Genomic DNA, 12,414 nt, shown 5'->3' on the forward strand with positions numbered 1-12,414 from the left:
GCAGTGTCAGGGTCACTTACCTGTCTGTCTCTTCAGAAGCCCCTTTATTTATCCTTTCGGGCTGGGCATGGGGAGAAGATGTGGAAAGCGGAGGAAATAAGGGACAGGATGGGAGGGGTGCGGCTGGTGATTGAAGGTAGGGGCAACCCTACTTCTTTCTAGCTGTCCTAAGCAGTGGGCTCTGGATAATTGCTTCAACGTAGACGTCTCAGTTCTGCAACTGTGAAATGCCAACATTTTACAGTTAACCTGGGCCAGGAGTCAAGATGATGGCTGTCAAAAGCTTAGCACGGTAACTGGACCATAGGAAGCACTGATAAATCTCACTTATTTTTATTCTGTGTCCCTCCCTTTTGAGGAGAAGGAAAAGCAAAATATACCCATGAACTCTATATTCCAGGAGATTACATTTTGAAAATCAGAGATCTTAGACTTTGTTTTTTCTTCACTAGACTAGTCTTTAGATCAGTACCACTTCCTTCCATGTTGTTGAACTTGTCATCTCAAAAACAGTATCCCGGTCGTGAGTAAGAGTTCTTTGGTGCTGAGTGATTGCAAAACTAATTATAGTAATTCTACTATCTGGGTATCTCTAAGGGAGAGGGCCAGCTGCGCAAGATTGTATGATTTGGCAGTAGTAATCCTCAAGAAGACAGTAGCATGTTTGCAAAGATAGACAATTATATTAACTTGAAGAGGTTTTTTTCCCAGAAATGTTTATGTTTCTGAAATTTTGAGTACTTCTCTGAACAATAAAACAAATAATGGGATGGATTTAATTAGAAGAGGGTGAACAACTGAGAATTTCTTACTGAAGCATGGGGTTCTTTGGAGAATAGGGTCAGACTGGACCAAGGAAATGGTTGTGTTTAGATGAAATAAAATTTCTGGTTTACAGTTGTGAGAGGAGGTAAAGAGAGTAGAAGAAAGAATGGCCAAGTTTTAAAATTTTGCTGAAGCTTTGTACGTAGAGATGAGATTAAGCAAGGAAAAGATTTAGCACTCTGAAGGGTATGTGTTATGACCTGAGCATCAGACAGGTATCTGTCATTCGACATTCATTCATTTGTACAGCAAATACTTCTTTTTTATTTTCCAGCAACTATTTATTGAATACTTACTATGCCTTATACTGTCCTTGGAACTTAAGATTGATTACTGAACAAGATAGGCAAAAACCTGTGCCCTCACGGGACTTATATGATTGGAGAGAGAGAGAATGAGTAAGCAATAAACACAATGAATAAACTATTATTAGGTAGCTTATTAGAAAGTTGTAAGTGTTGTAAATAAAAGGACCGTAAAGGCAAGAGAAGAGGCACGAGGAGCAGTGGATGTGGGATGGGAAGGGGGTATGGATGTACTGATTCAGAGGCAGCAAAGCTCATTTCTCTGACAGCAGTTGGGGCCACCACCCAGATGGGTGACTTTCCTTCTTGCTGTTCTGACCTCGTTTTTCTAATGATCATCTCCTGGTTTAGGACGTGGGAGTAAAATAGGTCATACGAATGTCCCAGGGAAAGCAGGAATAAGCATTTAAGAACCTGATAATCATAGCTAATGGAGGTGATGGAAATGCACAGCGAAAAGCACTGTCAAAGCTCCCCAGGGCCCAGGCAGCCAAAGCCCACAGGGCGCCCTGAACTTGTAAACCCCAGGCAGCGAGGACTGAGAGCACTTGTGGAATACACAGAGGCTCCGCAGGAAGGTTTGGGATTCAGAAACACTTCCGACTGGGGTCTACAGAGCGCTAAACACCTTTGAAGAAAGAGATCTCTCCCCACAGGAGATCCTAAGACCGAAGTGAGAAATGCAGTTAACTGCCCGCTGATGTGACCCCCAGCACTTGCATGACTGCCTCAGTTTCTCTCTTTCCTCCAGGACGCGGCCCGGTGCACCTGCGGTCAAGCTCGGAGGTGTGGCCAAGAGCTGGTGAAGGATGAGCAGGACACTCACTTGAGGTCGGAGGAATGTCACCCATAGATAGAAGGTAGAGGGAAGAAAGGCTTCCTTCCTTCGGAGGAAACAGGCTGTCTTGGCCACTGATGTGCATACTCAGTTGCTCAGTCATGTCTGACTCTGTGACTTGATGAATTGTAGCCTGCCAGGCTCCACTGTCCATGGGATTCTCCAGACAAGAATACTGGAGTGGGTTGCCATTTCCTCCTCCAGGGGATCTTCTCGGCCCAGGGATAGAACCCGTGTCTCCTATGTCTCCTGCATTGCAGGTAGATTACCCGCTACTGGGGGCCGAGCTAACTATTTATTGGACCTTCACCTCTGACAGAGGCAGACAAAGCCTGATAAACCTGTCTCAATTGCGGAGGGCCCCTCTAGGCCAAAGGGAGAATAAACCACCTCTGACCTACTGCTCTACGTTTGTGTTGGAGGGTGGGGTCCTGCTCCCCAATTCCCACCCCTGGGATGCAGAACCAGGTCAGAAGTGGAGGAGCAAGGCCTCTGTGGCAAATTCCGAGACCTTCCCAGGGCCACCCCCTTACCTCTCCTGTCACTACGTGATGGCTGAGTGTCTGCATATCTCAGGACATGACACAACCAAGAGTGCTCTGACCACCTGCCTGGTTCAACAGGGTTTTTCCCCTTATGCTTCAAGCTAGCGCTTGAAATCTCACCAAATGATGAAATAACCTATCGCTTCTTAGAATATGCTAGAGGCAGTGGTGTCTCTCTAAATGAGCCAAGTGAATGAGACAAACTCACCTCCGTGCTTCAGAACCCCTGGCTGTCCCACCCACACAAGATGTCACTCAAGACAAAATATTTCACAATATAACACCTGAATTGAAGCAATGGAGACAACCTGGGAGGGTCACAGGAGCTGTGCCTCAGCAGAGGAAGAGAGGGCAGTTTGTGCGCCCTCAGAGTGCTCGTGCGTGCTCAGATGTGCCTGATTTTGTGACCCCACGACTGTAGCCTGCCAAGCTCCTCTGTCCATGGGTTTCCCCAGGCAAGAAGACTGGAGTGGGTTGCCTGCCATTTCCTCCTCTAGGGGATCTTCCCGACTCAGGGATGGAACCCTCATCTCCTGCGTTTCCTGCATTGGCAGGTGAGGTCTTTACCTCTGAGCCACCTGGGAAGCACACCCTCAGGCATATCAGGGCAAAAGAGGCAGCCGACATTTCTGCAGTTTTTCCCCAAATTTGGGAGATTCTTTTGCAGTAGATAGAGTTTCTGCCCATCAAAAGGAGGGCTACAGGAAGTGTAAGGGACGTGTGTGAAGCGTTAGAAGGACGTGGAGCGGGGTGCATGTTTTAGTCGCTCAGTTGTGTCCAACTCTTTGTGACCCCATGGACTGAAGCCTGTCAGGCTCCTCTGTCCATGGGATTCTCCAGGCAAAAATACTGGAGTGGGTTGCCATTTCCTTCTCCAGGGACTCTTCTCGACCCAGGGATCGAACCTGGGTCTCCTGCATTGCAGGAAGATTCTTCGTCTGAGCCACTGTATATTCCGTGGTTTATTCTAAACAAATTTGCTTCAGCACCCAGGTATTGCTCAAGCAGCCAACTCAAGCACTTATTTTTAAAAGTGTATTTTTGACTTTAAAACACTTAAATCCATTGTGGTCTATCATGTCAATATATATTCTGGCTTGCACACAGCCCTGAGACAGCCTGGTTACATTCCTTCAAGCAGTCTGGGAAAGGCTCCTGCTGTCGTGGCTTCCCTGTCTGCAGCGCAGATAGGTGAGCATCCAAACACCTTCCAGCAAGTTCTGAGTCGGCCTGTCTCCATTCCTGAGAGCCAGCTTCAGGCCCCAATGGCGGGGCAGATGTACCAACCACGGAATTTGTTTTTCAGTTAGCATAAATAGAATCTGAGAACCAGTGTTTGTGTAGGGCAGTGAGCTCACATTTTGAAATATGAACAACTTTTAAATTTGTACCACTTCAATTGCAATTATTGGATCCAAGTTTTTCCTCATCTCATCTCCAATAACAACCTTGGAAGACCGGCAGGGCAGCCACTAAGGTTCCTATTTTCATGGATGAGGAGACGGATGAAGAAATGAAGAAATAATAAGGGATGACCCAGGGTTGTGATATTCTACCCAAGCCAGTAGATGGAGGAGTATTTTGCATATAACATGTTTGGTTTTGTTTCAACTTGGGCTTCCGCGCTGGCTCAGACAATTAAGAATCTGCCTGCCAATGCAGGTGACCCAGGTTCGATTCCTGGGTCTGGAAGATCCCCTGGAGAATGAAATGGCAACCCACTCCAGGATTCTTGCCTGGAGAATTCCATGGACAGAGGGGGCTGGCAAGTTACAGTCCATGGGGTTGCAGAGAGTCGGATACCACTGAGCAATAAGCACAAGCACATAAAATCCAGTGTACATACCTTGAGAGAATAAATTGACTTCAGGTAAATGCTTAAGATGCTCTGAATATGAGGCCAGTGAATATTTTTGTATTATAAATATTGGCAGGGATTTTTATTGTTTTTATTAGTATCCCAACGATTAAAGCAGCTGAAGAAAGGTTTTTTTTAATAAGTCCAATGGAACGGTTCAGGAAGGAAAAAAATGTTTCTCTGTCTACACATTACTGGATGGTGTGCCCTCCCAATTCATCCAGGACATTCTTTCAAAGGTTCTTCCTCTGTTCAGAGAAGATGGTAATTTGTAATGAGCTCCAGTCAAAGATGGAAATATGAATTCTGCCAAGAACATTTTTCAGAGATATTCCACTGTTATTAATTACAAGTTGTCTCCCAAATAAAGCGATATTGCTGTTACTCCTGCTTGCCATGTTGCTGCCACTGCATTTCCACTAATGGCAATAACTAATATTTTTAAAATGCTTACTACGCACCAAGTGCTGTGCTGGGTACTTTTGTGAATATCTTGCATTTTCTCCTCATTTATTATTTTCTTTTCTACGCTGTTGGTCAGATTTATTTATTTACTGGCTTCCCTGGTGGCTCAGATGGTAAAGAATCTGCCTGCAATGCGGGAGACCCAGGTTCAATCCCTGGGTCGGGAAGGTCCCCTGGAGAAGGGAATGGCAACCCACTCCAGTATTCTTGCCTGGAGAATCCCATGGACAGAGGAGCTTGGTGGGCTACAGTCCATAGGGTCGCAAAGAGTTGGACATGACTGAGCAACTAATACATTTTTCCTTTAGCAACTGAACCATGGAGCAATTACAGTTTTAACTCTCAACTTTTACTAGTAGTATTATTCATTACATTTGAGTTTGGCTTTCTCATGGAGAGAGAAAAAAAGAAAAACCCAAGCATAAGCTTTTATACTATCCACCTTCTAGTCCAACAGCACAATTTCAGTAAGAAAGTCTTACTGATAATTGAACAATTTGTATGATGATGGAAGAGAGAGATCAAGAGTGATGGTAAAGTGGCATTCTTATTAAGTCAAGAACTAGGGTCTTTGACTCACTGCTCAATCCATTTCAATATCTGATTGGTATTACCCTCTAGATCTTCCAGTTTATTGTTTGGCAGCTAATGCACTATTTCTTCCTTGTAGGATGCTAAGGCTTCTTTATAAAGAACTAGAAAACTTTCACACTGAATATTGTCTTTTAGCTTCTTCTCATTGTAACCCCTAGTTTCAAGTGTCTTGTACAAAACACTTGTCTGTTTTCAGCACAAATACTATATGAAACCAGCATTCAGAGAAGAAATCACAACCATAGTAGTCAGCAAGACCTTCACCTTCACTCATTTGATTTTCTAACTTATCAACTGTTCTCTCGTCTAAGATGGGACAGTCAGACTCTTCAGTATGGTCATTGTATAACTGCCTAGTGAGCAGGAAGCAGCATGGTCCTCAGCGTGCTCTTTATTCATTTATTCTTCATAGCAGCCTTCATCCATAGAGAAGAAAAACCTTTGACTTGAGTGGTTAAATAATGTGCAAGCATGCTAAGTCATTTTAGCCATGTCCGACTCTTTGCAATCCTATGGACCATAGCCCACCAGGCTCCTTGGTCTGTGAGATTCTCCAGGCAAGAATATTGGATTGGGTTTCCATTCCATTCTCCAGGAGATCTTTCTGACCCAGGGATTGAAACTGGGTCTCCCACATTACAGGCAGATTTTTTTTTTTTTTTTTGATGTGGACCTTTAAAAAAAAGTCTTTATTGACTTTGTTACAATATTGCTTCTGTTATATATATACATATATATATATATTTTGGCCAGAAGGCGTGTGCGATCTTAACTCCCTGACCCGGGATTGAACCTGCACCCCCTGTAATGGAAGGCAAAGTCTTAACCACTGGACCACCAGGGAAGTCCCTTGCAGATGAATTCTTTACCGTCTGAGCCACCAGGGAAGCTCGTGTACTGGGCTTTCAAGTGTTGCAGATTTCTAGACGGCACGCTGATGGAGATATAGACCCCTGGAGCCAAGTGGAGCCCTTCACCTACTGCTGTTGCAAGAGTTGGAAACACCTGGATGGTCGCCAGAGGGACCCACAGCAGGGAGGTAGAAGGTGTGCATCTTGGACTCCATCCCAGAGGGCTGGAATGACTCCCAACACTACAAAAGGTCTCCTTGTACACAGCCTACCTAAGCTGACAGCCTCAGGGGTAAAGTGTGTACAGGGGTGAAGCGTGTGAATCAGTGTCAAAGGTGACGGTTTCAATAAGAGCCCAGAGACCAGCACCATACTAGCTGGTGAGAAGTGTTTGATGGACGAGGATGCTTAGCAGTGGGGTACCCCGCCCAGCAGACGTTCTGGGAGTGAACCTCCATTCTGTGTGACCTTCAACAAGTCACTCAACCAGCCTGGTCTTTACTTTCCCTGTGCACTGACTTAATATTGGGCTTGTTGTCATCAATCCTTCCCTTCTCGTTTGAAATGCTCTTATCTCTGGTCTAAACTTGTGGAACCATTGATTTAATAACCTAAAAAACTGACTCTACTTTTCTTCCCAAGCTACTGAAAGTATAAAGGAAGAAAAGCTTACTCATAGCTAGAATTTGGTTTCTGATCTATTTAATTATAGCATTTGGAGACGTGTCATTCATCCATAGTGGTAAGTCATGGTCAACTGTTTTATTAAGTCAGTAACTGTCCCATTGTGAAACCCCCAGTCTCTAATTAGCTAATTCTATTCCACCAGTATGTGTGAGGAGAGTCTGATTCTTCTATCCTCTGCATCTAAGAATAAACCCACGTTGTTCGTAATCATCTTTTATTATGCTGTTTCAAAATTTTTCTGCTTCTGATTTTCTGATTATTTCTACATTTCCTGGCTATCGAATCATGGATCATAGTCTTTCAGAACTAAAAGTGATTTTTAGAAATTATTTAATCCTGCCTTTGGTTGACTTAATTGAAAATTGAAAACAGGAAAGATTATAGCTTGCCAAAGGCCTACAGCTGGCTAGTGGCAGATGCCTAACACTTGACCTGCTGATTTTGGTTAGACTGGGGAGGCTCTGGCTCACTTGGAGGGCAGAGCCCAGTCTGATCTCAACTGAGAGGTGTGAACATCGCCGCCTGGCCTCAGCAATGCCCTGGTGGAGAGTCATGCATGTATGTGTGTGTGTGCTCAGTCACTAAGCCATACATATCTCACTCCTTGCCATTCCTGCCCCCCCCCAACCACCCTGGCCAGGCTCCTCTGTCCTTGGGATTTCCCAGGCAAGAATACTGGAGTGGGTTGTCATTCCTTCCCCAGGGGATCTTCCCGACCCAGGGATCAAACCCACATCTCCTGCATTGGCAGGCAGATTCTTTACCATCAAGCACCTGGAAAGCTCATGCATGTAGTGTGAGATAAAGACAGCCGGGAGGAAGAACAAAAGTGGGGTTGGGGTGTTTGGTCTCCTTTTCAACTGGGTAGAAGATGAACTCTGGGGATGAGTGAGAGAAGAAGGGATTTTACTAGGATTAAACAAACCTCGAATGTCTTCAAATGCAAAAATATTCAGCCACTCGCTTATTATGTGCCCAAATACATAATGTATTTTGGTTTTTGGTGAAAGTGCACAACTTTGTGGAAAGTGCCAAACACAAAAGGGCACACCTTAGCTGCTCTGGTAAGATTAAGTGGGGAAGGGGACAGGTAGAGGTGGGGGTCCAACCTTCAAGGGGAGGTTGTAAACAGGCGATGGGGACGGAGAAGGGACAAGAGATGTAAGGGTAGTAAGGACAGGAAGAAATCTGTAGTCGTGGGAACACCTGCAGGTTAGGGAGGTGGATTTAGGGCGATTTTACTTTCTTTGTAAATATTCTATTTTTTCACCTCTGTATACGTTATTCATTAAGAAAAAAAGTAAAAATTGTCTTGGGCTTCCCTGGTGGCTTAGTGGTAAAGTATCAACCTGCAATGCAAGAGACACAAGAGATGTGGGTTCCATCCCTGGGTTGGGAAGATCCCCTGGAGAAGGAAATAGCTACCCACTCCAGTATTCTTGCCTGGGAAATCCCATGGACAGAGGAGCCTGGTGGGCTACAGTCCGTGGAGTCTGCAAAGAGTCAGACACAACTTAGCAACTAAACAGCAACAACAAAAATTGCTTTACTGGATCTTAGTCTGGAACGACTTTCTGGCTGTCATGTTTTTCTTAACAAGTTACTTTTAATTTTGAAAAATTTCAGACTAATAGAAAAATTTCAAGAATGGTCCAAAGGACTCTGACCTACTCTTCACTCACACCCACCAGTTGTTAACACTTTCTGTGTTTGCACACTCTTTTCCCTACCCATGAAAATTACATGTTCTCTCTGAGTCTCTTGAGAATACATTGCCCTTTATCCCTAAACACATTAAGTACATATTTCCTAAGAACAAGGACATCCACTTACACAAACGTGTACAATGATTAAAATCAGGAAACTTCACATCATTGCATTATTATCTATTCTATGTCTACGCTGTGCTCAGTCGCACGGTCCTGTCCGACTCTTTTGCCACTTCATGGCTGTTGCCTGCCAGGTTCCTCTGTCCATGGGATCTTCCAGGCAAGAATATTGGAGTGGGTAGCCACTTCCTTCTTCAGAGGATCTTCCCGACCCAGGGATTGAACCCTCATCTCTTTCATTGGTAGCGGATTCTTTACTACTGAGTCATCTGAGAAGACCATTGAATCCATAGACCTTATGCAAATTTCACCAATTTCCCCAATAATGTCCTAGCTAGCAATTTCCCCCTCCCTGGTTCAAGCTGGAATCCTGGATTACACGTTGCATTGGGTTTTCACGTCTCTTCCATTTTCTTTAATCAGCATCTGTTTCTCCTTTTGCCTTTCATGACTGACATTTTCAAAGAGTACAAGCCATTTGTTTGTAGAATGTTCCCCAGTTTGGCTGATCTTCGATCTTCTCGTAATTAGGTTCAGGTTGTGGGTTTTTTTGGACAGAGTCCTATATAAGAGCTATTGTGGCTTTTCCAGTGCCTGATACTAGGAGACACATGATGTGATTTGTTACTGTCACTGATAAGGTTAATTACCGGTAATATTAACTTTAGGTTAAAACTACATATTTCAAAGAGTCGATGTTTTGGTTGTCTTCAGCTCAGTGTAGTGTCATTATTAATAGGTAGTTTTGGAAATATGCTAAAAATTAATGTAGACTTACAATTAATCCACATTAAGTTTAGTCTCAAAGCTTCCCTGGTGGCTCAGTGGTAAAGAATTTGCCTGCCAATGCAGCAGACACAGGTTCGATCCCTGGGATGGGCAGATCCAGTGGAGAAGGAAATAGCAACATACTCCAATATTCTGATCTGGTAAATTCCATGGACTGAGGAGTCTGGTAGACTACAGTCTGTGGGATTGCAAAGAGTGGGACGTGACTTACTGACCAAAGAACAACACAGAAACAAGAGATGAGAGCATAACTACAATACCAGGCCAGGTTCTATCACAACAGAAAGGCAAACTAGAGGAAACTTTCAAGTACAAGTAAACATTGACATAAGCAAGAATAACGTGTCTTCAACTTCTGCATAATGTGTAGTTCCTAGAGAACCATTTGGATACATATCTATGTCACATCTGCTGACAAAATCTAAGCACCAAATGTAAATTATAGCATTTGGGGGACATCATGTATATGTGTGAAATTCTCCTTGAATGACTTGGCCTGAATTTAAAATGAATGGGTTGACTGACGGTCCTACAGTATTTTAATCTTGGATAGATCACTGCAATGCCATTCCTATTGGTGGCTATAAAGGAAAATTATTTGTTTGCTTAGTTCAACAATGAAAATTCATAAAGACCTTGGGTTTGAGGATGCAATATACTTTATTTGTATGAACCATTTAGAAGCAGAAGTAAGAGACTCAGGTTCATTCCCTGGGTGGGAAAGGTGCCCTGGAGTAGGAAACGGCAACCCATTCAGTATTCTTGCCTGGAAAATTTCATGGACAGAGGAGTCTGGTGGGCTGCAGTCCATGGGGTGGCAAAGAGTCAGACATGACTGAGCACATTTAGAAGTTATTAAGTATCTGGCTGGATGGCATCACCGACTCAATGGACATGAGTTTGAGTAAACTCTGGGAGTTGGTGATGGACAGGGAGGCCTGGCGTGCTGCGATTCATGGGGTTGCAAAGAGTAGGACACGACTGAGCAACTGAACTGAGCTGAACTGAAGTATGTGGAAATTAATCTTAAAAGATGTTGATGGCAGAAAGCTTGACTTTTCTGAAGAAAAGCAATTGGATTTCTGTGGCGTCTTTATTTTTTAACTACTCTTGTTAAAACGTGGTTTGCCTCTTACCAGTGGTACTGTTAAACACGGCAAATGGTGTTTTGTTTTAATAAAAGTTTTAGCCATAGCTGAACCACTATGGGTTTAGAAAGAACAGCAAAAATGCTTTATGCAGAATGGACTCAGCAATTCTTTAATTTGGAAGTAGAATGATGCTTTTTTTTGGAATAAATCAGATTTACTAGTAATCCTACTTTCCCAGTGACAGCAATAAGAAAAGGGGGAACGAGGGAAAGTGAACAGAAGTGGGATTCAGGAGCATCAGTGCTCAGGTCTTGGGTAGTGCAATGAAAGGAGTCTGGCTAGAATAATTCCTGTTTCCATAGCTGTGAGTCCAGTCCTTCTTTGAAACATTGTATATAGTTCACTGGGGCTTCCCTGGTGGCTTAGTGGTAAAGAATCCACCTGCAATGCAGGAGAGAGGGGAGAGGGTGTGTGAGGGGACGACACTCCAGTATTCCTGACTGGGAAATCGCATGAACAGAGGAGCTTGGCGGGCTACAGTCCATGGGGTCTCAAAGAGTTGGACTCGACTGAACAACTGAAAAACAAAAAATAAAGTTCAGTTTCATGAAGCGGCAATGCGGGCCAAGGGTGAAGATGGCAGTAGCTCTATGCTGCCATCTGGTGGTGAACTGCTGCAGTGCCTCCCCAGTGAGTCTGACTCACCCACCCTCCCTCCGCGGGCTCACCAGATAACAGGCAAAATCGGAGGTTTAGCCTGTTGGTCCACTCTGCGCCATAGGAACTCCTTAGTTCTTTTGCTTTTCTTTTCTTCTCTGTGGACAACGTCTCGCCTCTCCTCAGAAAACTTGGTGCCCTTCCTACTCTCTCCTCTTTTCCATCAGTACACTGGAAAAGACTCTGATGCTGATTAAGATTGAAGGCAAAAAGAGAGGGCGGCAGAGGATGAGATGGTTAGATAGCATCACCAACTCCATGAACATGAATTTGAGCAAACTCCAGGAGATGGTGAAGGACAGAGAAGCCTGGTGGGCTGCAGTTCGTGGGGTCTCAAGAGAGTTGGTCACGACTTAGTGGCTAAACCAACGTAATGTTGGTCATGTTCACACATGACTGAAGGGGTAAATACTCATTTTGTGATTCATTTGCATCAACTACAATTTTTTTAGCTTGGAGAATAAAAACTCTGACTGATTTTAATGCAGTATTTAATAAATATTATATTTGGTATTTTTTTTTATCATAAACTTTAACCAAAAATAATAGCCAACCAACCAACTATTCAACCATCCAAATACAGATTCTTATTAAACTTTAACGACCCTGATGCTGTACTAGTTACCACATTTTCAAGAATTTCTTTCTGGTCTGGTTTTTAAATAGACAAATGTTTAAAATTAAAATATAGACTTTAATATTTTATTGAATGTATTTAATATCACATAATTAAAATATGGATTTAAAGTTTGTGGCAAGTGGTGGTGGTTTAGTTACTAAGTCATGTCCGACTGTTGGGACACCGTGGATTGTAGCCTGCCAGCTCCTCTGTCCATGGGATTCTCTAGGCAAGAATACTGGAGTGGGTTGCCATTCCTTCTCCAGGAGACCTTCCTGATCCAGGGATTGAACCCAGGTCTCCTGCATTGCAGGCAGATTCTTTACTGACTGAGCTACAAGGGGAACCTGTGGCAAGCGTTAGATATTCCATAAATCCTCTGTCTGTAGCACTGTGTTCCT

Source organism: Cervus canadensis, chromosome 12 (assembly GCF_019320065.1).
Source record: "Cervus canadensis isolate Bull #8, Minnesota chromosome 12, ASM1932006v1, whole genome shotgun sequence".
Taxonomy (NCBI): Eukaryota; Metazoa; Chordata; class Mammalia; order Artiodactyla; family Cervidae; genus Cervus; species Cervus canadensis.